The following is a 24621-nucleotide window of genomic DNA, read 5'->3' on the forward strand; positions in this document are numbered from 1 at the left end:
CCCCATGGAAGCGCCTGTTCCCTCCTCAGAACAGCACTCATTTAGCACCTACTGTGTGCGAGCTCTCCAGCACACCCGTTTTGGATTCTGAGCACACACGTGTCTGCACACACACACACACACACACACACTGATTGGTGAAGAAATTCAGAAGAGCTGAATTCAACCACCATCCCGCAGGCCCGGGAGGAATCAGCCAACCCAAACACAACTGGACAGAGGAGGGAGGCCGCCGAGAGTGCCAGGGCACTTCCAGGTAGTAGGGAAATGCCTCCTTGGATGCCAGCGGCCCTCCTTGACTGCCCAGGAACCAGTAGCGCTCAGAGCCAGCCCCCTCTGCCCCTAGGGCAGCCTCACGGGCTTGGATCCTGCGGATTACTGACCCAGCCTGCCGGCGTCTCCAGATCCTTGCGTAGGAAGGAAAATTAATTTCTTCCAGTCATGCAGAAATGAAAATATGTGCAGCCAAATCAGAGAGATTTCCTGGAGGTGGTAACTCAGTTACGTGGATCACCTGGTGACAGAGGGAGGGCTGGCAGGTGGCCTGGGCACCCCCAGGGGGTCCCAGAGGAGGACCTCCGCCCCGCATCCGCCAGCTCGCTGGCCTGGGGGGGAGGTGCCCTGGGTGGGCCTGTGAGAAATGTCCCCTCCCCCAGTCACACACAGATCGAGGCAGCTCGAGAGAGAGCCGGATTCTGCCAGAAAACTGGTCCTAATGTGACATTCCCTCCCACCCAAGTCCGCCTAGCTCTCGGGAGCCCCGAGTGCCACATCTGTTCCTGCACTCAGCACCCCTCCCCTCCTTGTCCCTCGCACGTACGAGGGTGGCTCAGCCACACAGCCCCACGCAGCCCGGCTCTTTACGGACCGGGCTGTTGGCTGCACAGAGCAGAACTCTCTGCCTCCTGGGGGTCTCCAAGCAGAGGACAGAGGTGGGGGTTGGGTGACACACAAGACCCTCCTGTCCATCACAGTGCCAGCTCTCTGTGGATGTGCCCTGCCCCAGAAAGGATGCCCCCAGGGCCCCAGCCTGAAGAAGTTTCTCAAACCTTGTGACAACTTGGGAGAGCAACGCAGGAACCCAAAACAGCTGCCCATCCTCTGCCCCTGGCCAACCCCTGTCCTTTGAGGGCGGCCGCCCTGGGAACCTCCTGTTTCTGGGTCCAGGGAGGAAACACACGCCCAGTTAGACATAATGATTTGGCATCCTGGCTGCCGGTCAAAGTGGGGGCCTGACCGTTGCTCAGATCACCCCAGACAGAAGCACAAGATCTCTGTTCTCAAAGGAAATATTTTTCTCCCCGGCCTCTAGAACAGGCCAGAGGTCAGCCAGCCTCAGCTCCGATGTTGGGGAATACAGTTATCCTGGAGGGGAGGTCGGGGGGTCTGGCATTCCTCTGAGCACACACACAGTTTGCGGGGGGCCGGAAGGAGGGACAGCCTGAGGCTGTGTGTTCAGAGCCGGCGGCTCAGAGTGTGGCTTGCCACCAGCCCTGCTGCCTTCTGCTCCACGTAAGCCCGTCTAGGGCTGAATTTCCAGCCATCTGTCCCTCCACGTCGGCTCACACCTCCCTCCCCGCCGTTCCCACAGCCTGGCTCTGGGCCTGCCCAACATGCAGATGGACGGTTCCCAAAGCCTGTGAGTGGGACCGCTGCCACCGGGCTTTGCCCGAGGCCCGGGAGCTGACAGGATCCAGGGGCTGTTATTTAAGATCTTCTCCCCACCCTGGGAGCCGGGGCAGGACATCCCCTAGGGCAGTCTTCACCCCCAAAAATGTTCAATGCCTCTGCGCTGGGCGGCATGTCCAGGGACCAAAACAAGAAGGGGAGGGGCTAGAGGGAGCTCTGGCCCGCCTCCCCAGCCAGGCCACAGGCACGTCCATCTCTTCTAGGGTCACCTCCTGTACCCCCCGACTGGTCCCCTGTCACCTGGCCCAGGCCCTCTTTGTCAGGAAGCGCAGGCAAAGCAGGGGAACCCTCAAGACTCCCCACCTTCCACGCGCAGGTCCCACCTTAGGTCTGACCACACCCCCAGCAGGTCAAGCTCCGGCTCACCTGGGGGGTGGTCAGTGGGCGGGCGCTGAGTGGGCTGGCCCCACCCCGCTGTGGGCTCCAACTTTGCAAAGTGGGGAGGGGGTCCCCGGGAGGCCTATGCACTCTGTGCAGCTTCAAGGAGACCCCGGGACAGCAGCCACGGATGGAGTCGAGTGACAGCGGCGGCAGCGCGGACGGACGGAGGAGGCACTTACGGTCCAGAGGTCTGGTAGACCGGAGGCGATTGCACTCTCGCGACCCGGTTCTTGTAGTGGCTTTTCCTTCGAACTCGGTCCCTGCCTCCGTAACTTGGGGGCAATCCGCGCGCTGTCTTCTGGCGCCGACCGCACTCAGGCGCGAGGCGGGGCCGCGGCGCGCGGGGCGGCCGCCCGGGCCATCCCCAGGCGGGTCTCCGGCCGCTCGCTCCGCCCGCCGGCCGCCCGCGCGGGAACAAAGCGCGCACGCCGCCCCGGGCGGTCTCCGGCCTCCGCTGCCCGCTCCGGGTCCAGCCGCCGTGCCTTTGGCTCGAGGGCGCCGGCTCCGGCTGCCGCGCGCTCGCCCGAGCGTCTCACGGGGCTCCGCGGCCCCCGCCCCGCGCGCCCCGCCTCCGCCTCCTGTCCCCCGCCGCCGCCGCTGCGCCACCTGCCTCCCGCCCGGCGCCCATCGCGCTCAGCTCCGCCCCGGGGCGCCGGGCTCCGTGCGGGGCCGGCGCGGGAGAGTGGCTCCGCCCGCCGCCGCCCCAGCCACTCGGGCGGTCGCGGACCCCGGGGCGCGCCCTGAGAACTCAGCCGAAGGCGCGGGCCAGCCGCGGGGGCCGGAGGCTCTAGGGCGCAGCCGGCGGCCAGCAGCTCCGGTGCGAGTGTGAGGGCCGCGCGGGCGGGTGTGAGTCGGGAGAGCGCGGGTGCGCGGGGTGCCGGGGTGGGCGCGCTGTGCTGTGTGGAGAGAGACGCGCGCCGCTCGGTGGGGAGGGATGCCCGTGAAGGGAGCGTGGGGGCCGCGGAGCCGGGAGCGCAGAGGGTGCGGGAAAGCGCGGTGGCGTGCTGGGACGCACGGGCGCCGGGGCGGGGGGTGGGTGTTAGTGTGGGTGCCGTGGGCGGGGAGCGCGGGGTGCCGTGAGGAAAGCCGTGAGGGTGCCTTGCAGGGAGCGCGGGAGGCGCGCCGGCGGGCCCCTCGCCCGTGCCCACCCCCGCCGGCTCTTCAAGCCGCGCCCTGGGCGGCCGGGTGGGGGCCCGGAGCAGAGCGCGCCGCCGCGCACACCCACCTCGGAGCAGTCGGCGGCGCCCGCCTCGCAGTTTTACGGCCGCGGCGTCTGGAGTCCGGGAGGGAGGAGAGCAGCAGGCGCCCCTCCTCCGGCCGCCGCACCCCCTCCACCCCCGCAGCGTGGGCCGAGCCGGGGCCGCCTCCGCGCTCTGCCGGCAGGGGGCGTCCTCCCGCCGCGCCCTGTTCTCAGTGCCTGTGGCCTCGGGCCCATGCTGACCCAGTTACCCGCAGGAGTGCGGGGACACTGGACCCGGGCCCACAGCCTCTGGCCCGGGGCGTTTGCATGTGCTCTGCGTTATCTGCATCCCATTCGCTTAATTTCAGTCTGCAGGACTTCCCCAGCCGCTGCCCTGGCCTCTGTGCGCCCCCTTCTCTCTGCCTTGCAGCCGTCACCGTACCTCATCCCCCGCACCTGTTTGCCTCTTTCCCTAAAGTGCTTTGCAGTATATCTGATGCATCTACCCGGTTAGTACATTTTGGTTAAATCGGTGCCACTCCCCCTTTTCGCCTTCCCCAACCCACACAGACTGTTTCCTCGAGACAAGCTGGGGGTCCCAGGGTCGGGTCTTAGGAGACAGAGGGTCCAGACCTCGGAACAGCAGAGCCCTGATCTACATCTCATTTGGCATAAATCTGCATGTGAAAGTCCAAGGTCCCCAATTCCCAAGTTCAAAAATACAGCAGTATACCAAAAAACACCTTTCTCTTTGAATGAGCCCCACCCCCACCCCCACTCCCGTCACTGGGGCGAGTTGGGCAAAGGAAGCCAGTGGAAACACAATGCAAGGCTCTGGGCAGGGGGTCATCCCTGCCTCACCCTCGTGGCCACTCCCAGGGGCACTGGACAGAGTCTCTGGGTGTGTGGCCCCTGCCAGTCCCTGACCTCCTGCGTCTCTATCCTTGTGGAAATAAGAGAAGTGTGGTGAAGGATTACTTGGAACACAAGTTTCTGGCATCTCCCTTCCCCTGACTTTCCGAATGTGATCAGGTGTGGACCCCTCCTGTCCCAGGGGAGAGCAGACGGTCCTGAACTTGTGTGTGGAGATGACAAATAGATTTAAGAGATTAGATCTGGTAGACAGAATGCCTGAAGAACTATGGACGGAGGTTCATAACACTGTACAGGAGGCAGTGACCAAAACCATCCCCCAAAAAATGAAATGCAAGAAGGCAAAGTAGTTGTCTGAGGAGGCCTTACAAATAGATGAGGAAAGAAGAGAAGGGAAAGGCAAAGGAGAAAGGGATGCAGAGTTCCAGAGAACAGCAAGGAAAGATAAAGCCTTCTCGAGTGAACAATGCAAAGTAACAGAGGAAAACAATAGAATGGGAAAGACTAGAGATCTCTTCAAGAAGATTGGAGATACCGAGGGAACATTTCATGCAAAGATGGGTCACAGAAGAATGTGGATTTAAAAGTAAGCGTCCCAGACTTTACACACCAGGGTTCATTGATACCAGCTCCCTTACTTCATGGACTCTGAAGCACCACTGATGTTAAGATTCTCCTCATGTCATGCACCACTAAGAAAAGAGAATGCTCTCCTGGTTATAATCCTAAGACGCCTCTAGATTTCAGAGATGTTAGCAAGCCACCAGTGGACCAGGTGGGGCACTGAGCAGCAAGCAGACACCCTGAAGCCCACCTTGGTGCTCCCAACGGGGCAGGGAGGTGGACTGACTGACAAGCACCAAATTCTCACAGAGCATTAGCAGAAGCCGGGCCCAGCCTGGGGCCCGCTGCATCTCATCCCCTGCAAACAGCACATGGTTGTCAGTTCTTTGTGTTAAATTGCCAGTTGCAACGTCACTGATTTAAGCAGGGTATTGAACACCACTGGAGATGTGGCAGATCTCAAAACACCAGGAATAAAACAGCAATCATCAGCGACCACACGCTCAGGCCCCGAGCCAGCCCAAAGGCTCCTGAGTTCCTGCCTGGGAGGATTGAGGCCTGCGCTGAGTGGTCACAGGGACAGCCAGGCCAGTTTGACCTCGTCAACAGTCATGGTGAGTCATGGCAGGAGCTGTCACACTGAGGAGGGTTTGCTGACGGTGGGCACTGAGCTGAGTACTTAACTCTCCCTCAGCTATCAGGCAGATGCTCCTGGAGCCCCCATATTACAGGTGGAGGGACAGAGGCTCCAAGCGGCTGCATGGGTGGAAGCTGAATGCTTTACAGCCTCTACCCTTTGGGCTCCCTGTTGCCTCCCCTGGGCTGGTTTCTCAGGCTGGAAGTGGCCTCAGCACAACCCCTGGGTCTTTGGCAAAGCTGAAGTCCCACCATGCCAGTTCAACCTGGGCGTCCAGCCACTGCAGACCACTTGTCTGTAAAAATAATTCTGGGACTTCCCTGGTAGTCCAGTGGCTAAAACTCCACACTCCCAATGCAGAGGGCCCATGTTCCATCCCTGGTCAGGGAACTAGATCCCACATGCTGCAGCTAAAATCCTGAATGCCACAAGGAAGATAGAAGATCCCATGTGTGGCAACCGAGACCCCGCGCAGCCAGATAAATAAATATTAGAAGAAGACAAAGTAATTTTGAGTGATGACGGACTTCCTCAAATACATTTCTGTTGTACGTAGAAATCTTCATCAGGAGTTTAAATAGTTGCCAAGAGGATAAAATCTGCCGCACCGTTAAGCACGGATATTTCAAAATAAAAGAGAATATGCTGGTCTAGTAGTGATAGCCTTTTGATAGCCATCCTTGTCCATTTAAAAATCCACAAACTAAATCTTCTTTAACATCTGAATTTTCACCAACTTCCAAGCTGACACAATGAGCTTTTTAGATACAATATCAAAAGCATGATCCAGGAAAGAAAAATTGGGTCAGTTGGACTTCATTAAAATTTAAAACTTCTGTGAAAGATACTATTAGAATGAAAAGACAAGCCACAGAATGGGAGAAGATATTTGCAAGACACACACCGGATAAAGAACTGTTTTCCAAAATGTATAAAGCCTCTGCTTCTCTGACACCTGACTTCACATAGCCCCTTCCCCCTCGCTGTGTGTTTCCATTCTGCCCAACAGAATTTTGCCCTAGTTTCAGTTTGAAATTATTTAGATTCCTGTATCACACAAAACGATGTAAAGACATCGGGATCTCAAGATTTAAACATTCTCTTGTGTTCAAGTTTGTCTTCTAGATTGGGTTATTGTTTTAATTACAAGTGGTATGTAGCTGATACAAATAATGTGAATTTATTACACATTTTGAGAATTATTAAACATAAAAGGTAATTTTTTAATTAGAAATTCCTAATAAATGGGCAGGTTTTTTGGAGTAGTTTGTGTATCCACCCATACATATTCCTTATTTCCAAGAAAAGAAGGAGTACAACACAAATCCCATTCCTATACGGATTTTTACTGTGCAACTGTAAGAAGTCCCAGTTACACAAGTAAACAGATCAGCAGAGGATGAGATGGTTAGATAGCATCATTGACACAGCGGACATGAATCCAAGCAAACTCTGGGAGATGGTGAAGGACAGGGAAGCCTGGCGTGCTGCAGTCCATGGGGAGCAGAGTCAGACACGACTGAGCCACTGAACAACAATGAAAGGTTCGTGTGCTCTCGTGACACCACCGTGGCCTCCTTCCATTAGTTTTCTGCCCTGGACCTCAGGGTGACCAGTCACAAGAATGATTTTTAAGGACTGTCAGCTGACAAATTCATGGGCCTCTGTCAATTTTGTGGCAAGGAGTGGAAACGGTCTGAATTGCAAGAAGATATGTTTGCTGCAAGCTGGGAGACAGAGAGGCATCATGGGTAAGCCCAGCAGGGGGTACTGACCTTTTTTGGGGAAGTGAGAGAGGGGTGACTATGCAAAGAAAGCTGGGAAGAGGGGCTGCACCAGGGCCCAGGTGGGCAGCGTCCTGCCCTGGCCATCAACTGAGCTGGTGTGGGCACCAGATTCTGTGGCTTTAAGTCAACCACAAAGGCAGGGAAAGAGCCTAAACAGAAAGAGTCTTAGGCTCCAGCAGGAAGCTGCCTGGACCCGGGGGCATCTCTCGGTTCCCCAACCCACCCGGATCTAGGGGTGGCTCCTCCTGCAGAAGGGGAGGCTCACTTAGAGCGCCAGGCAGACACAGCAGGAGGGCCAAGCAGGAGCGCCGTGGAGGTCATCCTGTGTGCCTGGCATCAGGGCTGCAGAGTGCAGCTGTGCAGGGTCCCAGCAGACAGGCAGGGAAGGCAGGTGAGGCTGTATTAGGGGGCAGAGGTGCCTGACTTCACGACCCCAAAGACAGCTCTGCCTATCACCAAGGGGCTCTGTCAACCACATCTGAAACACCTTCTTGGGGTGTCCATGGAGAACACTGCCTGCCTGGGCCTTTGGCCCACCACCCCACTGTCTCTCACCTCCTCTTCCACCTTCCAGGCACAGCACCAACTCCCCCGCCCCCGCTTTAGGTCTCCATCCTGACATGCCCACGATCCCTCCAGGACTCCAGGATACCACCCAGCACTGGACCCTGCCCAGCCAGCCCCAGCCTTTCTGCAGGTTCAGAAAGAAGCTCATTCTTGGCTCAGATGTGAGTCTATGACGCACTCCAGTCAATGGGATGTGCAGAGAAGGGGTTCTGGGGACTGTCCTGGCTCTCACGTGCCAAGAGGAAGCTGCTGTGTCCTTGCTCCAGGCACTGCTGTGTCTGGAGGGGGCCTGTGGCCAGCACCGAGGGTGATGCTGATGCAGGAGTGGGGCAGACAGATGGAGGGGATGGGGCCCGTCAGAGCATTGTTCAGCTGCTGAATCAACCTGCAACCTGTTTTGTCCCTGAAACCCACCCTTGTTCTGGAACTCTAGTGCAATAATACACTTCCTATTGTTTAAGCTGGTTTTACTGAGTCTGCTTCTTGCAATGAAACGCACCTGACTTTATGCCTTACTTTTTAGGCAGTCTTGATCTCAGCCATCTGAGGGCTGCTTTGGCTTATTAAGTATCACCCTTGATGCAGAGGGTCTGAAATTTAATGTACATTAGGATCACCTGGAGTGACTGTGAAAACGCAGTCTCCTGGGATGGGGACCTGAGAGGCATCAAAAGACTCCCCTCAGTGGTTGCGATAAGTCACATTCTAACCCAATATTTTAAAATATTAGAAATAATGACAAAATCCATGTGAGCAAAGTATCAAAACTTTAAATAAAGATGAGATCACCATTACTCATGTCTCTCTTTGGGTCAGGCTCCAGAGCCCCCATGGCTGGCTCCTTCCCCAAGGTGGGATTAGAAGGGCGGGGCATTAATCAATTACCAACCCACCATTCCCACCATGTGATGCTGGGGGGCTGGGGGTGGGCTAAGGCCACACTGTGGGAAACAGGACCCCAAAGCAGTCTCAAGTCATGCACAGGCAGGCTTCCCATGGATCAGGCCTTCCCTTTAGGTGGAGTCAGCTTGGCAGGTGGGCTGTCTAAACCAACTCCTCCCTGGATTCTGGGAATGAGAGACAGGCTTTGGGAAATGGGGCACTGTCTTATTTGGTTCCCCCAGAGGGTGTCTGGTCAAGGCCAGGAGGCAGGGCAGGGGAGTGGGAGGGAGGGAACCAGCAGCAGTCCACCCAGGGTCAAAGAGGTGGGAGGACACAGATTTATGCAGCAGCTCCTGCCCCTTCTTGCGGGGTTGTTCCAGGGACCCTCACCCCGCCTGCGTCCTCCCTGGCAGGCGCAGAGGGAACACAGATGAGGGTGGTGAAAGCTGATGGTCGCAAGCAAGTTGGTATGCGCAGAAGGGGGGGACAAGGCGATGTGGGCGTGGCTGGGAGTGGGCGGGGCCGAGCAGGGACTGACGACGTGGGCGGGGCGCAAGGACAGCTGCCTGCTGAGCAGAGAGGCTGGATGGACCCCTGCCAGGCTGGATGGACTCCATACTCTTCCATGGGTCTCCCTTCACTTGGCCCAGAGCTCCTCAGAGTCCTGGAGTCCTGGGAGATGCCTCTGGGGACTCGCAAGCACTGACTCCAGGTCACTGTTTTTATCTACATCAACCTTTGTCAGAAATCAGGATGGTGGCCACCTTGTGAGAATTGGGAAGACATGTTCTCCAGGCAAAGCCATTAATTATTCTGTGTGCAGAGCCAGGCAGCTAAATCCCCAGTTCCTGGCTGGGCCAAGTGCAGCCTGGGCTAGGTGGCCCCAGAGGCACTCTCTCATGGCGGGGGAGAAGCCACCTGGTGTCCCACCTGTGCAGGGCAGTACTGGGCGCTTCAAAAGCGCTTTCATCCAAACCCTGGAACAACCCCCGTGGCAGCTTTCTGCAGAGGAGGAGACCCAGGGAGGCTGAGAACCCACAAAGGGTGGTGGTGGGGCTGGGGTAGAGTGGTCCTCCCAACTCCAGCCTAGGCCCCTCTTTGCTGCACTGCCCTACCTTGCTCACTTCTGCCCTGTTATCTGGCTGGTCACACCCTGCCACCTCCTGGCCTGCCCATCTAGCAGCCTGGCCATGCCATGGGCGACAGCCATAGGAAAGGAGGCTGTAGAAGGGCAGTCCACGGGCCTCCAGATTGTGGGGAGGAACCAAGACAGAGGTGGCTCTTGAGGGCTGGGCACTGAGGGAGGCCCAGGAAGACCCAGATGTGGCTCCTGCCCAGGGGCGCAGCATAGCCACACAGCTGCAAGGCGGGCTCTTGCTGTGGGGGTCAGACCCGGTCACGGCAGCAGTTTGTTTCCTGCACCCGGTTCTCTGAGCGATTCTCGATGAAGTCAGAAAAGGAAGGTTTTCATAGACTTTCTCTGAAGTGCCCCAGACCCCAAGGCTGTAGGAAAACACGGACCCTCACTGGTGACCTCAGGACTGCTGGCTAAAGAGACAGATAAGCTCCCCACCCAGAGAAAGGGCCACATTGAAAAATGAAGGTGTCCAGGGACTCCCCTGTGGTCTAGTGGCTAAGACTCCCTCCTCCCAATGCAGGGGGCCTGGTTCAATCCCTTGTCAGGGAACTTGAACACACATGCCGCTACTAAGACCTGGTGCAGCCAAACAAATAAATTTTAAAAGTATTAAAAAAACATGTTCAGTGTGGGTGAGGGTGCCGGTAAACAGGCCATGTGACATTTCAGCCATAATGACCCAGAGCTGTAAACAGACCCAGCAATCCCTACATGCATATTGGTGTACCAGAGGATATTTCCGCCGTGAATGTCGCAGTGCAACAGTGAAAGTCAGAAGTGGTTACCAAGCCCACCTGAAAGAAGCATACGCACATGTAATAACTTTCTCCACTTTCAGGGTTTTCCTGCTAACCCTCCCCAAGCACTAGATTCCATCGCCCAGGGTCTGACCACAGTAAAACAGGAATAGCCATCAGGTTGCGGGGCATGCACCCTGCACTGGGCGCGCCTGCGTCTCAGCGCCCCTGCTACCCGCTCTCAGGCCTGTGCCCAGGCCCAGCCTCCGTCAGGAGCACCGTGGACCTCCTGTGAACTCGCGAGGCACCTGTCCTTCATTACCGCTTTCAGATGTTTACCTGTGGTTTACCTGTTCCCTGGTCTCTCTCCCCCGGGGCAGGGAGTGTCTGTCTATGCCCCATCAAGTCCCCAGGGCCTCGAAAGGCCCACACCCTCAAAGAGTATTTGTTGAACGACTGCGTGACCTTGTTTAACTTTTATGCCAGTCTCTGAGAGGTTTCATTATTCTCACTTCATCTTCACCTTCCTTTCTCTTATCTGCATGTTTGGATTTATCATTTTATCTTAGCATGTTAAGTCGGGGAAAATAGCAGTTCTGACAGTGCACTTTCAGGGCATGATCAGGATGGCTGCCCCATGCCAGGCCTGTGGCTTCTCAGCTCACCCCTCCACCCCGCTGCCGGCTCTGGTCTTAGGCCCCAGGGCTGCACCCAGCTCAGAAGGCCTGTGGGCAGCACAGACTGGGCCACGAGGAAGGCATGTGACCTGGCCGGGCCAGTCACGATCCTTGTCTGGGATGTTTTGAACTGGACCAGAGAAGGGGACTTTCTCTTTGCTCTGCTCAGGAGGCTCCCTCAGAGCTGCCCAGGGCCATCTGCTCTGAGAGGCGAGAGGGCCTGCCCTGATCGTGTGCTGGCTGGACCAGGGCCCCTGAGGCCAGTTCCACCCCATCCTTCCTGAAGCCTGTTATTGAGCCAACACACCTGGGTCCTGCCTGAGCTCCAGGACGGGGTCTCTGTCACCTGCAAGCCTGGCACCCTTGCTGCACGCCCTGGCTTCCACTGGTCCTGGCCCCTGGCCACGCACACTGGGAGTTGTTTTGGGAGCAGCTGGCGGCAGCCACACTCCGTGCCTGACAGGGTGAGAACAGCCCGCCCACGGCAGCTCCACACCCGGGGCAGGCCCAGCTGGGCCATCTCAAGCCCACACACATCTCCCACTGAAACGGGTGTTTATTACCCCTGGGGCAGGGGCATCCGCAGGCCTTCTCCTGCGGATCACCCCCGACAGAGACCAAGTCCACCTCCTGCGCGGCCCCTCAGATACCCGCAGCTCCCTCCACGTGGACCCTCTTGCCTGAAGCTTCTCTCTGCCTCAGAATCTGCCGAGAAGCCTTCCCGAGTCAGGGGGATGCCCTGCTGTACCCCCATGACAGTCCCATCGCAGCTGCTCACGTGTTCAAGGAGGCAGGGTGCCCCTCGACTCGTGGCTGTGGCTTCCTGCGCCCGCTTGTCCCAGGGTACGAGTGTGCAGGACCCGCACACGGGCTCTGCCAACACTGCTTTTCTGTGTCGCCCTTGAATGAGCAGCTGACAGAGGACCACCCTCACCCACAGAGAAAACCCTACTGGTTCCCCATTTGTGCCTCAAATATCCCTTGAACAATCCCTCCTTCCCCCAGGGGCACTAACAGAAGATGAGGCAGGAGGCAGGGAGGGTGTGTCTGGAGACGGGGTTCCCCCCGCCGGGTGCCCCAGATCCCCCTTCATCTTCTCTGTCCTTCAGTCTGTCTGGGGATACCCCCCATTGTCCTCGGTTTGTGACCTTCTTGGGGGGGGGCTCCCCATACAGGTGACAGACCTCGGAGCTGATTTCACAGCTCTGATTTCACTGATTTAACAACCATGCCCAGGCCAGGTTGTTGGCCGTTTCTTCCCAGGCCATCTCATTTCTGGGACTGCAGGAGTCTGACGGGGATGTAACCCCCAAAGGCCTTTTCCTGCCAAGAGGCCAGCCCAGCAGGGGTCTGACGGGGAGTGGTGTGTGGCTGACCTTCCCTCCTGCCCATGGGGCTAGTCTGGGAGCAGCTCTGAGGCTGGATGGAGCTGGAGCCAGGTCTGCCCTAGCTCTGCGGGAGAGCTGGGCTTTCTTGACAAAGATGAGGGGACGTTGCCTCCTCCCTGGTCTGCCCTGGGGAAGCCGGAAGACAAAGGTGGCCATGCCTGGTCCCCCAGTCAGCCCCACCCCCTCCTCTTGTGTAAGAGACGAAACCTCAGCTCGCGAAGGGGGCAAACCCATGCCCAGGCCCAGGGACACGCCACTGTCCCCACATTCCCGCGTGGGCCCAGGCCGGCTGGGGATTGATGAGCCCCTGGAGCTAGCGTGTGGGGCGCTGACCAGTGCTCCCCAACCTTCACAGACCTCTCCCCAACCCCAGCCACAGTCTACTTGACACCCCTGCTCAGGATGGGCCAAATTCCAGAGACAGCCCCCCTCCCACCCACACCCTGGAGTCTGGACACAGTTGGGTGTTGGGGGAGGGGAGGATGTGGGCAGGATCTGAATGCAGTGGGCGGAACACAGATGCTCACTGCAGGGCAGGCCGGTCATTTCCCACCCACATGGGGCACTTCACCTGTGACCCCCACGGAATCCTCACACCAGGCCCAGGCAGCAGACCTCACCTGAGCTGAGGCCCAGAGAGGGGCAGCCACTCCCCACCCGAGACACACAGCGTGTAGGCGTGGGCTGGATCTCACCAGGCTGCCACACACTCTGAACAACGGAATAGGATTCTCCGGAAAGAGGAATGATGAGCCCTGAAAGCATCACGCTCAGTGAAGGAGCCAGACACAAAGGCAGCACATCACAGCATCCCATTGATGTGAACCGTCCAGAGCGGGCGGATGGAGAGACAGGAGGAGACAGGGGTGGGTGAGGGTGACTGCTGAGGGGCACAGGGGTTCTTTTAGGGGAGATGAAAATGTTCTAAAATTAGACGGCAGTGACGGTTGCACAGCTCTGTGACCAGACTAAAAGCCACTGCAATTGGGCACCTTGCATGGGTGAACTGTATACTATGTGAGTTATCTCAAGAAAGCTGTTTTTAAATCAAAGCAGACCCAGATTTAAGGCACCTTCTGAACCACAGTCACCCCTGGCTCCCAGGAGAGGGGGCAGGTGAGGGCCGCGGTCCAGCCTCTCTCCACCATGGCGGGTGGGGCAGGCAGCCATGGGTCTGGAGGCTCGGGGAAGGGAGTTCCATGTGGCCGGTCCATGCAGAGAGGCAGGGCCGGGGTGCAGGCGGGTGGGAGGAAGACCTGAAATAGCTCTCAGAACCTGAAACTCCGGGGAGAAGCTGAGGGCAGTGTGGTGGCCGTGAATGGGGAACTGTGCTGCTCCGAGGGAAAGGAGAAGTTCTACTGGGGGGGTGTCGGAACGAAGAGGCAGGGGAGGGTGGCAGAGGTAGACAAGCAAGGATTCTCTCGTGGGAACACTCACATTTCCAGAGCCCCTGGGCACCACTCACTAGTTTGTTTGTGGAAGGACCCCGAGAGAGTGGGGGGAGTTCCATTCCTCAGATCTGAGACCAGGGTGGGGGCTGGGGGAGAGACCAGTGCAGCCCCAGAAGAGAAGGAGGCCCACCCTTTTCCATCTGTAAAGGGGCAGACTCTGTGCCAGGCCCCAAGGGCACACGGCAGGTGCTGTGAACTCGGACACGCTGTGAAAGGGTGGAGCCTTGAGTGCGGAGACCGTTTGAAAACTGCAGAGAAGGTGCGAAATGAGAAGTCAAAAAGTCCTGGTTTGGGAAGGCACTTCAGACTGGGGATTGGACCCCTGTCCTGGGCGAAACCAGAAGTCTGCTGCCTGGGGCTTCTGCAGAAGCCTGCTTTTCCTTATATGAAGGGGCTGGTCCAGTTTTGTTCTCTGCATCTTCTCTCTTCCTCTTTCTTCTTGCTTGGAAGGCAGACGTGATGCCTGGAGGTGGTACAGCCACTTTGCAGCTAGGAAGCCACTAGTAAATGGAGGTGGAATAGAAAGAGCAAAGCAGCCTGTGTCCTGAATGGCCACACCAGCCTCGACCACCTGCTTCTGAGCTTCTGTTACGTGGACAAAGACGAACAAACCCGGTTTCTACTGCTGTTGGGTTTTCTGCTATTTGTAGTTGAATGCAATCCTGTTGGAGACAGGGTTGAAATCCTTCGTGGGGAGGGTTGCCAGATTAATACTCAGTTAAATTTGAATTTTAGATAAGCAGTGAATAGTTACCAGTATAAGTGTCTCCCAGGAATTATTTGGGATATACTTATGTGAAAATATTGTTTATCTGAAATTTGACTTTTCATGGATGAAGTAACGGATCCCAGAGAGCTTTCACATCTTGTCTGAGAGCTTGTCCTGAGCGGTGTGGGGGTGGGGACATAGCTGTATCCTTGTGCTCTGGGGACGCTAGGGCTTCCTAATTCTGTTGTTGTTCAGTCGCTCAGTCCTGTCCAACTCTTTGCGACCCCATGAACTGCAGCACGCCAGGCTTCCCTGTCCCTCACCACCTCCTGGTGTTTGGTCAAGCTCATGTCCATTGAGTCAATGATGCCATCCAACCATCTCATCCTCTGCCGCCCTCTTCTCCTTTTGCCCTCAATCTTTCCCAGCATCAGAGTCTTTTCCAACGAAGGATTTCCTAAAACCTGCCGTAAAACCATGCACAAAGGAGACTCATTGCCCAGGACAGAGCAATCCAAACCAAGTGTGGTCCGAAGACAAGACTCGAAGAGAAAGCGATGATCGGTGGTGGAAGCCTCTGCCCCAGTTTTACGTGGTCATGACATTTTCATCCCATTTGACTAAAGTGCCAGCTGTGAATGAGGGGACAGTTGTTCCCCATGGACAGTGTGTGACCACCAGTCAGGACTAGCCCTGGGAGCACTCTGCTATGAGTGATGCCGAGACCTCATCCATGCTCCACAGAAAACTACTGGGATTGATGAGCCAGGCCTGCCCCGAGCTGACAGAGGGGCGCAGGCTCCCAGGTGACCTGCAACCAGGTCAGCCAGGGGACCAAGCTGCCGAAAGTCCACACGCCAGGACTGAAACATGTCCAGGTTCCAGGACCCACCTTTCAGGGGTCACACTCACTGGGCCCCACGGAGCATGGTTGCCCTCAGCATGCCCTTTAGCCCTGGGGGCGCCTGGCAGAGCCTGATGTCACAACAGCAGGCAATCTGGTCTGGTCTGTGGCTGGGGTCTTCCCAACTGGCAGGCATCTAAGATTCTCCAGAGACCTGGCCAAAGGTGTGTGACGGAGGCCTGGGGTCCTTGCCTTCCAGGCCTGTGGTCTGCCCCCTCCTCTCACCTCTCCTCTCCTGAGCCCCTCCTCCAGTGAACAGTGAGTCTCTTCCGCAGGCTGGACCACACCCGAGGCTCTGCCTCAGGGCATAAAGACCCAGCCAGACTCCTCTCCTCCTCACCTTCCTCTGATAGAAACGCCAGTCTCGTGTCCCTGTGTCCAGTCAGGCTTCCACGGTCAGTGGGCATCCCGCCACGGGCCTGGATGTCTTTCTGTTGACGCTGATTGGGCCCCAGACGCTACAAGTTGAGAAATGGCAACCCACTCCAGTGTTCTTGCCTGGAGAATCCCAGGGACGGGGAAGCCTGGTGAGCTGCCGTCTATGGGGTCGCACAGAACCGGACACGACTGAAGCAACTCAGCAGCAGCAGCAGCAGCAGGAGAATCCCAGGGACGGGGGAACCTGGTGAGCTGCCGTCTGTGGGGTCGCACAGAGTCGGACACGGCTGAAGTGACTTAGCAGCAGCAGCAGCAGGAAACCGACAAGTTGCAAACCATTTATGCTCACAGTGAAGACTGTGCTTTACCGACTGTGTTTAGGGGTCTCAGGGTGGCATTCTCTCTTCTTGGGATGGAATGTCGCCCACATTCTCCCTTGAGTCACCTTTGCCTCCCAGCCGGCTACCTCAGCAATCACACAAACACAGACACACTCTTCATAGAAGAGTGGTGTTTTTAGCTTTTCAAGAGTTTGCTTTCACCTGCCTTCCAGCTTCCTTCGTTTTCTCCCCATCCACCCACCCGTCTGCCATCCATCCATGTACATCAGCAGTGGAATTCCAAAGTAAGATGAGCTGAGTCATTTAATAACATACTGATTTGAATTAAAGCTGACAAATGTCAGTCTTGTTGTTCAGTTGCTAAGTCGTGTCTGACCCTTTGTGACCCCATGGACTGCAGAACACCAGGCTTCCCTGTCTGGGCCTGGAAAGTTTGGTTTTGGGGCAACGCTTCCACTAATCCAGGTGTAAACCTGCAACTGCAGCCTCAGGGTTTCCATGAAAATAAGCCCCGAGCATATGTGCAGCATAAAACATATGACACGCTAGACCACATGACCTGTTAGATGGTAAACACAGTGTTAGATGTTGCAAGCCAGACTGTTGGCATCATCGCCCAGTCTTAGGAAGATGCTGGTGAAATCACTGCATTTTCCTAATCACCCAAGATCTCTGCTCCTTGAAATAATCGGCTTTTACTTTAGTCTCCCAGGCCACCCTGAGTCTCAAAAGTCTGACTCAAGAGCAAATGATTACCCCAAGATCTCTGCTCTTTGAAATAAATGGCTTTTGCTTTAGTCTCCCAGGCCGCCCTGAGTCTCAAAAGTCTGACTCAAGAGTGAACGATTATGAAATATGAAGATGTAGAGGAAAAGAATTCATTTTGGGCTTGGAAATCGATTACAATTTAGACTATAAACCAGCCACAGAGCAGAGTCACTGAACTCCCACTTCCCTGAAAAATCTGGATAAAGGTCTGACACACGTGGGCTTCACCAGTGGCTCAGTGGTAAAGAACCCGCCTGCCAATTCAGGAGAGGCACGTTCGATCTCTGGGTCGGGAAGATCCCCTGAAGAAGAAAATGGCAACCTGCTCCAGTATTCTTGCCTGGGAAATCCCGTGGTCAGAGAAGCTGGGTGGGCTACAGTCCATAGGGTCACAAAAAGTCGAACACGACTGAGCACACACACATGCACAACCGCACGCTGACACACATTCTGAAGTTGTTTTCAAGACCTCCGCTAGGTGAAAACTCCCGATACAAGCATGTAGATCCCAGACCAGGTGGAAAGCAGAAGGCTGATGATGCTTGAAACTTCACCTTGATGCCAACCAATCTGAGAACTGTGCACCAGCTGTGCAGACACCCTGCAGCCCCTCCCTCACCTGGCCTCTGAAGCCCCTTCCCTGAAAGCCATTGGCGAGTCTGGGTCTTTTGAGCTTGCGCTGCTCGCTCTCCTTGCTTGCCACCTGTAATAAACATGGTACTTTCCTTCATCACAATGCGGCATCAGGGGACGGGCTCTGCAGCCTGCGGGCAAGGGGACCTGAGTTGGTTCAGTAACAGTGGCAGCAAGATGCCCACTCGGAGGCCCCAGTTGGGCCTCTGCGACCTCATCTTGCTTTCTTCCGAGGGGCTGGGGCACCTGCTCGCTACCGCACATCTCACACATATTAGCCAGCAGGAGTGTTAAGGTCACTCTTTTCGCGGCCAGCATGTGGGGTGAAGCCAGCCATCACCGTCCAAAGCTTCTGCAGTGGCAACGGCTCCTGTCATACCCAACACAAAAGCAGCAGCCCAGGGCTGGTGTGACTGAGCTGGGTGAGGCCGCTTTGTGAGAAACAGCACCTTACAGGGGACTTGATTTTTAAAAGACATTTTAGGGAACATGCCAGCCAAAAGTCACGGAGCCAGCCTCAGATCCCCTGGCTTGGAAGCCAGATCCTGGCATCCAGTACATGGCAGGGCCATGGGAGTGAAATGGGGTGCTCACATGTCTCCTTTGTGGGAACAGGGAGAGCTCGGCGAGGTGCCACTACTATTACAAATGCCCCACCCCCTGCCTCTGGGCTCCGTCCTGACGGCAATACCCCATCTGCACACCCTCCGCAGCAGGGGCTGTCCTGCCAGGCCCGGGCTCCAGCACAGCCTGTCATGTATTCCTGGCCTTGCTGAGGGGTGCACGGGTGTGTCTGCTCAGTAGAGCAGTCTCCTGACTCCTCCAGGACTGGCCATGGCCACCTCTGTGCAGTGCTGTCTGGGGGAGGCCTGGGGAGGGGTGCTTAGGCAGCCAACGGGCAGATACCAAAGTCCCCTTGGCCACCTCTTCCTTCTAGCATCATCAAGGGGCCACTCAGAGTGCCATTTCTGGCTTCCTGGAGTGGGGTTTCCCAGCTTGGAGACCTCAAGCCTGCTGCTTGGCAGCCACACCACCAGGACTTTCCACCACCCAAGCCTCACACTGAAGGTCTGGAGCAGAGCTTGAGTTGGGGAGGGGAAGGTGCAGACCGAGGGAGACCACACCAGCCTCTCCTCTATTCATCACAGCCAGACTCCCTGCCACAGCCTCACCCAGATGACCGCTGAGCTCACGTTCAGAAAAGGTCGGATCAGGTGGGCCGAGGCCTCCACCGGCTCGGTGCTCAGATGCCACCCCACCTCCACCCACGCTGGTTTCCGTGGGTGGGGCCTCCCCAGCAGCCACGGGGATTCACAACCTACAGAAATGCCCAACATTGCGCTGGACACGTGACTGTACAAAAGGCCTTCTCAACAGGAGCTATAAGGGGTCACCTCGCAGCCCCACCCTCCAGCTGCCTGGCTCAAGGGGCCACCAGGCAACATGGCCACGCCGGTGCTGATGCCGTGTTATCTATCATCATGGGGAGAAAAAGGAAGATCGCCGGACTCAATACTTCTATGTAGCAATTTAAAACACAGACAATTACAACGTATCTGGGAAAGACACACAGATAAAACAGTTCCTTGGACAGTTCCACAGGTGGGCGACTCTGGTGTTGACATGCGACACAAGCCCCATTTTACATTGAGGATTCAGAGCCGAGTTTGGGGGACCGACCTCACAGGGCATCCTGAACTGGGTCTGGGACCTGCAGCCTGGCTTTCAGTGATCCCCAGGTTGGGGCAGGGGGGCAGCCTCCAGGGCAGTGGGCACTGGATCTATGAGCAACTCCTTTTTATGAAGAAGTGCGATGAGGGAGCAGCTCTGGGTCGAAGTGACAGCTTGTTTCCCCTGCTTGGGATGGGGCTTTCCTGATGTGGGCAGATTATTTCATAATTTAAATGAAAGGTGGCCCAATGGCAGGAGCGGGCAGCATGTCAGGGGCCCCCCGCAGATGCCGACCAGGCTGGTCCCTCTGTCTCCCAGGTCCTGCAGGCTCAGCAGCCTGTGTGGTAGAAACTGGACGTGGCCTGCGTGTGAAATGTTTCATATTCTGGCAGAGAAATCGGCTTTAAATCGTCTGTTAAATCTGGTCTACCTGAAACGTTATCATTTTCACTTGTATTCAAGTTAGAAATTATTCAGGTATCTGTTGCATCCTGCTTTTGCCCAAAGACTTTGAAATCCCATGCCAGGGTATCTCCGGCTGGACGGGCAGCCCCAGGGGGTGGCAGAGCCTCAGGGCTGGCTGGTCTCATCTGTGCTGAGGGTTGGGTCAGGGGCTCAGGGAGGTGCGTCGCCATAGTGACGGGTGAGAAGCAGAGTCTGGACCGCGGACATTTGCCTGAAAGGGAGGCGGCTGGGCAGGGCAGGGCTGCAGGACCTCGTCCAGCTGTCTCTGGTCCCCGCGGGAGGGAGGGAAGCACCTGGCAGTTTCAGTTTCCACAGGAAGCTGCCTGCTCCCGTCTCCCCTCCAGCCAGCTGTGCTCTCTGCCCTGCAGCTTCGAGTGGCGGCCCCCCCCGGAGAACCCCCCAGGTGGGGACAGCCCCTCGAGCTGCAGACGAGGAAGCCCGGGTCGAGGGGCCAGAGCTGAGCAGAGTCCCTCCCTCCTGGGCCTCAGAGGATGGAGCAGGGTGCGACGCACCTGGGGGCTGCGAACTGGAACGATACTGTTCTGACTTGCAGTTTTTTGTCACCTGCTTTAGAATATCAAGTACTGACCCTGGGTCTAGAAAACACTGTGGTGGTGGAGGGGTGGAACGGCACCTGTCCGTGCATCCGTCTGTCCAGGCCTCCTAAGAAACAGGAGCGGAGAAGCGAGGGTTGTGCACACGGAGCCTCTTGGGGAGGCTCCTGGCCCAGAGGCTGAGGCGCTGCCTGGCAGGAGTGGGTGTGCGGTCAGCAGTGGGGCTGGGGTGGCGGGCAGTGTCCTGGGGAGGTGGGCCCTGGGACCACTCAGTAAAGGGTGATCTCTCTGAGGTCTAGGGTATGGGTGTTGGGGTTCCTGTGTCTGTGCTGTCGCTCTGCTCACAGCGAGGCTGGAACCTTAGACCTTTTGTCTTAAAAAGAGGACCCGGGTGTGGGGAGACCCCCACAGCCACAGCCCCTGAGCTTTCTGAGGGGCCCTGTCGGCCTGGGAGGCAAGCGTCCCAGTGCCCCTCCTGCTTGGCCTCCCCACTGCCATGCTGCCCCCTCCCAGGGCCTGTGAGGTTGGGGCTTTCCATGCACTCAAAATGCACCCTGATTTGGGAGGAAAGGAGGAAGCGCTGGGAGTCCCAGGGCGGGCGAATCCCTACTTCCTTCCACGGGGCCCCTTCTTCACTCCCACCAGGGGCCTTGGCCGGGGAGGGGGTACAGACAGGGGGTCACAGCCAGGATCCTGCAAGGGCTGAGAAGGGTGGGTTGGGCCGGGTGGGTGCCGGGGTCCTCCCTCTCCATCCCCAGCTTTTCGAGGGCTGGCTGCCACCCCCACATCATAGACGAGAAGACAGGCCTGTGGGGTCCTGGGCAAGTGATGGAGCTGGTTTCCAGCCCGGCCCTCCCCTCCTGGTTCTGACCTGGTCCAACCTGAGCAGACAGGTCTGGAGGGCGCATCTTCAGGGTGGCCTCCCTGACTCCTGGCCAGCATGAGGGCCAGGCCTTGGTTCCCTGTCCACCGGACCAAGGGCACCAAGGACACTGGTCACTTCTCTAGGGCAACAACAGTCCATCAGTGTGGCTCCTGCAGCTGTGAGCCGGTGGGGCCCAACTCTCTGCCATCTGACATGTGCGCCTTCGTCCACCAGCCCCCCCAGGCCGTAAGCCCCCCAGGCTGTGAGCCCCCTGGAGCTTCCTCTCAGGAAGGGACCCCTTGCTGCACCCACAGAGTGAAAGCCACAGTCAGAGTCCCCCTTGCCCCATGAGCCCTCAGTTGCATGGAGTGGCCCTCAGAAAGCCCGAGCTCATTTCAAGGGCAGGCAGGAACCTGGCCGGGCCTGGTTTTCTAAAAGTTGCAGAGTAGCAAGGAGCACAGGGCTTTGCCCTGAGGCCTGGGGTGGGCGGCCCTCGGGCATCAGCGGGGGCGGTGCTCTGTCCAGCTGTCAACTGGGGTGCCGGCAGCATCTGCTCGGAGCTCCCTGGCATAGAGCCAGCAGACCCCACCATGGGCTTTCAGAGGGCTCAGCCCAGGTGCTAGGCTGCCAGGTGTGGCTCCCACACTGGAGTGCTGGGTGCCAAGGGGGTCCCTTTCCTGAGGCCCCACCCAAGTGCATTTCCTCCCAGGGAGGGTGCTGGGCAGACAGGGAAGCTCCAGCCCTCCTGGGGACTGCTGTGTGACCTTGGGTAGGTTTCTTGGCCCCTCAGATTTGCCTTCATGTGTGCAGCCAGGTCAATGGTGCCTTTGAAGGGTTACTGGGCAGAAGCCATGCCCAGGGCCAGGAAGGACTCTGGAATGGAGCAGCCCTCTCCTCTGCCTCCACCCTGCCCCCTCCTCCAGGGAGCAGCCTGTCCTTGGGGAACAACCTTGGCAGTCCCTCCTCTGTCCCTGCAGAGGCCCTGAGCCTCTGCTGTCCAAGGAGCAGGCCTACAATACACAACCCAGTCATCACCCAAGGATCACCCAGACCCCAGCAGTGTCACCCAAGCCCTCCCATCCGGAGCAGAGGTGGCCACGACTGAGGGATTCTCCGCTCAGACGCTGGCCTGGGTGGGTGAGTCCACATCTGACCCACCCTGCTCCCACTTAGGAACTGGGGGAGGAATGTGTGCACCCTGGGTGTCTGACCCAGTCCTCCAGGGCCAGATAGGTGAGGTACGAATGGGCCTGGGTGGGCTCTGTGGCTGAGTAGGTGCTGGGATGGGGGTCAGCAAAAAGGTTCCTCCATCCCTGGGATGTAGGATGGTTAGCAGGTCAGTGTTTGCAAGGCAACAGGACCCACCAGGATGGCGGGAGGTGCCTGCCCTCCCTGCAGTAAGCATCCCCATCTGGCCACTGTCCCTTCTCATCCCTCCCTGGGCCTTTCCTGGAAGTGCTGCTTGGTGGTGGTGGGGCACAGTGGACCAGGGAGCTCTTATCACACATCAAACCTGCTGGCACGTGATCTTGGATGGCCAGCCTCCTCATCTGCTGTTTATAAGCCGCCTGCCTGGGTGTTCTGTGGCTTGGCAGTCCCTTTCCCTTTCTGGGCCCTGTGCCCCCCTGTAGAGGACACGGGGAGGGAAGACGGGAGGGCAGGTGGCCCAGCACCATCCACGCCTCTGGCTGCGGGGGAGGGAACGCTGGTGCCCGTGGGGAGAGGCTGGGACGGGCTGCCCCGGTCTCACCCCCAGGCCTGGGTCCGACTCAGCCCTGGGGCCACATGCTGTCTGACCCCTGGCAGGTCACTCCATCTCTGGGCCTCAGCTCCCGTCTGACAGCAGCTGTGATCTAGCATCTAGAGACCAACACAAGCCACTCACCAGGGCCCCTGTGCTGATCAGCGCACTCGCTGTCTGTGGGTGGTCGAGTCGCCTGGACACGGGGTGCACTCTCCACCCAGTGCTGGGCACCCTGGCAGTGCCGCTCCAGGTGCTGAGAGTGCCATGGCAAGCAGACAGCGGAGCCAGCACACCAGGGAGACAGGTTAAGTAGACACGGAACTGCTTCCTTCGTCAGATAGAGTAAAAAGTGAAGGGGAAACAGCAGGAAAGGAGGACTGGGCACACAAGTTGGAGGGGAGGGGAGGGTAACCAGAGCAAAGACTTAAAGAGGGGGTGGGAGGGAGCCAAACGGAAGACGAGCCCATGGGGAGGGAACAGTGCCAGGGCGGGAGGGTGTCTGGGGTGTTGGTGGGGTGGCCATGTACCAGCTGGATAGAGGGAGAAGGGTGGGCATGGGAGGTGGGCAGGGGAAGCCCCCAGAGGGCGTGCACACAGTGGAGAGGTGATCCGGCCTGACTTTTCTTGAATTCAGTCTTGTAAACAACGGAATGGCAAATTGACTCCCCAAAGTCCCATGAAAAGAGCCTGTCAGCACCCCACCCCCAGAAGACCCTTGGATGGGGTCCCCATGGATGCCACCTCCATTCTGGGCCACCCTTTGCCGATCACTGCCTGCCCCAGGATGTCTGCCTGCCCTGGCTGTGCCGGTGAGACTGTACGAGGGGTTTTAATGCTGAGACTTTGATTAGCGTCATTGCAGCCCTACCTCTGGCCCCATCACCTGTGTGAATGAGCCCGAGTCCAGCAGTGGCCCCTCTTTCCCTTTCCTTGGCCTCTCCTCTGCCACTGCAGTTGTGGAAGTGAAGATGTGAGAGGTTAACACCAATGCCTTTCTTCTCAGTCAAGACACTTTGAGAAGTGAAAGTCTTGGCCTCCTCTAGCTACCCGCCAAGGGACCACTTCCTTCAGGAAGCTGGCCTGGATTGCACCCTGTCCCCTGGGCATCACTCCTGCCCCCAGCTCTGTCTTCTGAAGTTTGGATTTGTTGTCTAACAGGTGGGGAGGACGTGGGTGGCTGGAGTCCTGCTGGCTGCCCCCGGAAGTCTTTCTCCCAGGACTGTGGGATGGGACAGCGTGGAAACTGCAGGTCTCAGGGAAAGAGTGCTCCACATGTACCCTGGGGGTAATGCACTCCTCCCAGGACCTGGGGTGGAGTGCAGCCCTCCCTCCCCAGACTTACGCTGGGTCCTGACCCTGGGCATGGGGGGATGGGGGCAAGCTGCACCCCTGCTCCCCTGGAGGCTGGCCTGGGGCAGGTCAGGAGACCCTAGGAGATGGGCATGGAGGGAACACACGGGCGTTTGTCCTGCCGTCCTCTCTCCAGGGTTCTCCCACTCCGTTCCTCTCCTGGCCCCTCTCTTAGCTCATTCCTCTCCTCCCTTCCCACCCCTCAGGTCAAGGAGTGTCCCCCAGACTTCTGTGCTGGCCGGGCGACTCTGTTTGATCTGTGTCAGTGGTTTCTCTTCAAACTGTCCA

General features: G+C 57.7%; 1 protein-coding gene across 6 annotated transcripts in view; it reads right to left on the reverse strand.

The window, feature by feature from the left end:
* The window catches only part of CBFA2T3 (CBFA2/RUNX1 partner transcriptional co-repressor 3), an 81431-nt gene that overhangs the window by 52998 nt on the left and 3812 nt on the right, over positions 1-24621 (reverse strand). The window contains exon 1 of one of the 6 annotated variants that reach the window (XM_019979322.2): positions 2250-2602. The exons of 2 other annotated variants lie outside the window; for them this stretch is intronic. The gene's annotated coding sequence lies outside the window, so the exon portion shown is untranslated. Of the gene's footprint in view, positions 1-383; positions 707-2055; positions 2210-2249; positions 2603-24621 lie in introns of those variants that run through there. 3 more of the 6 variants (XM_019979319.2, XM_070770450.1, XM_070770451.1) reach the window with 3 other exon arrangements.

The sequence above is a fragment of the Bos indicus genome, chromosome 18 (genome assembly GCF_029378745.1).
Source record: "Bos indicus isolate NIAB-ARS_2022 breed Sahiwal x Tharparkar chromosome 18, NIAB-ARS_B.indTharparkar_mat_pri_1.0, whole genome shotgun sequence".
NCBI lineage: Eukaryota > Metazoa > Chordata > Mammalia > Artiodactyla > Bovidae > Bos > Bos indicus.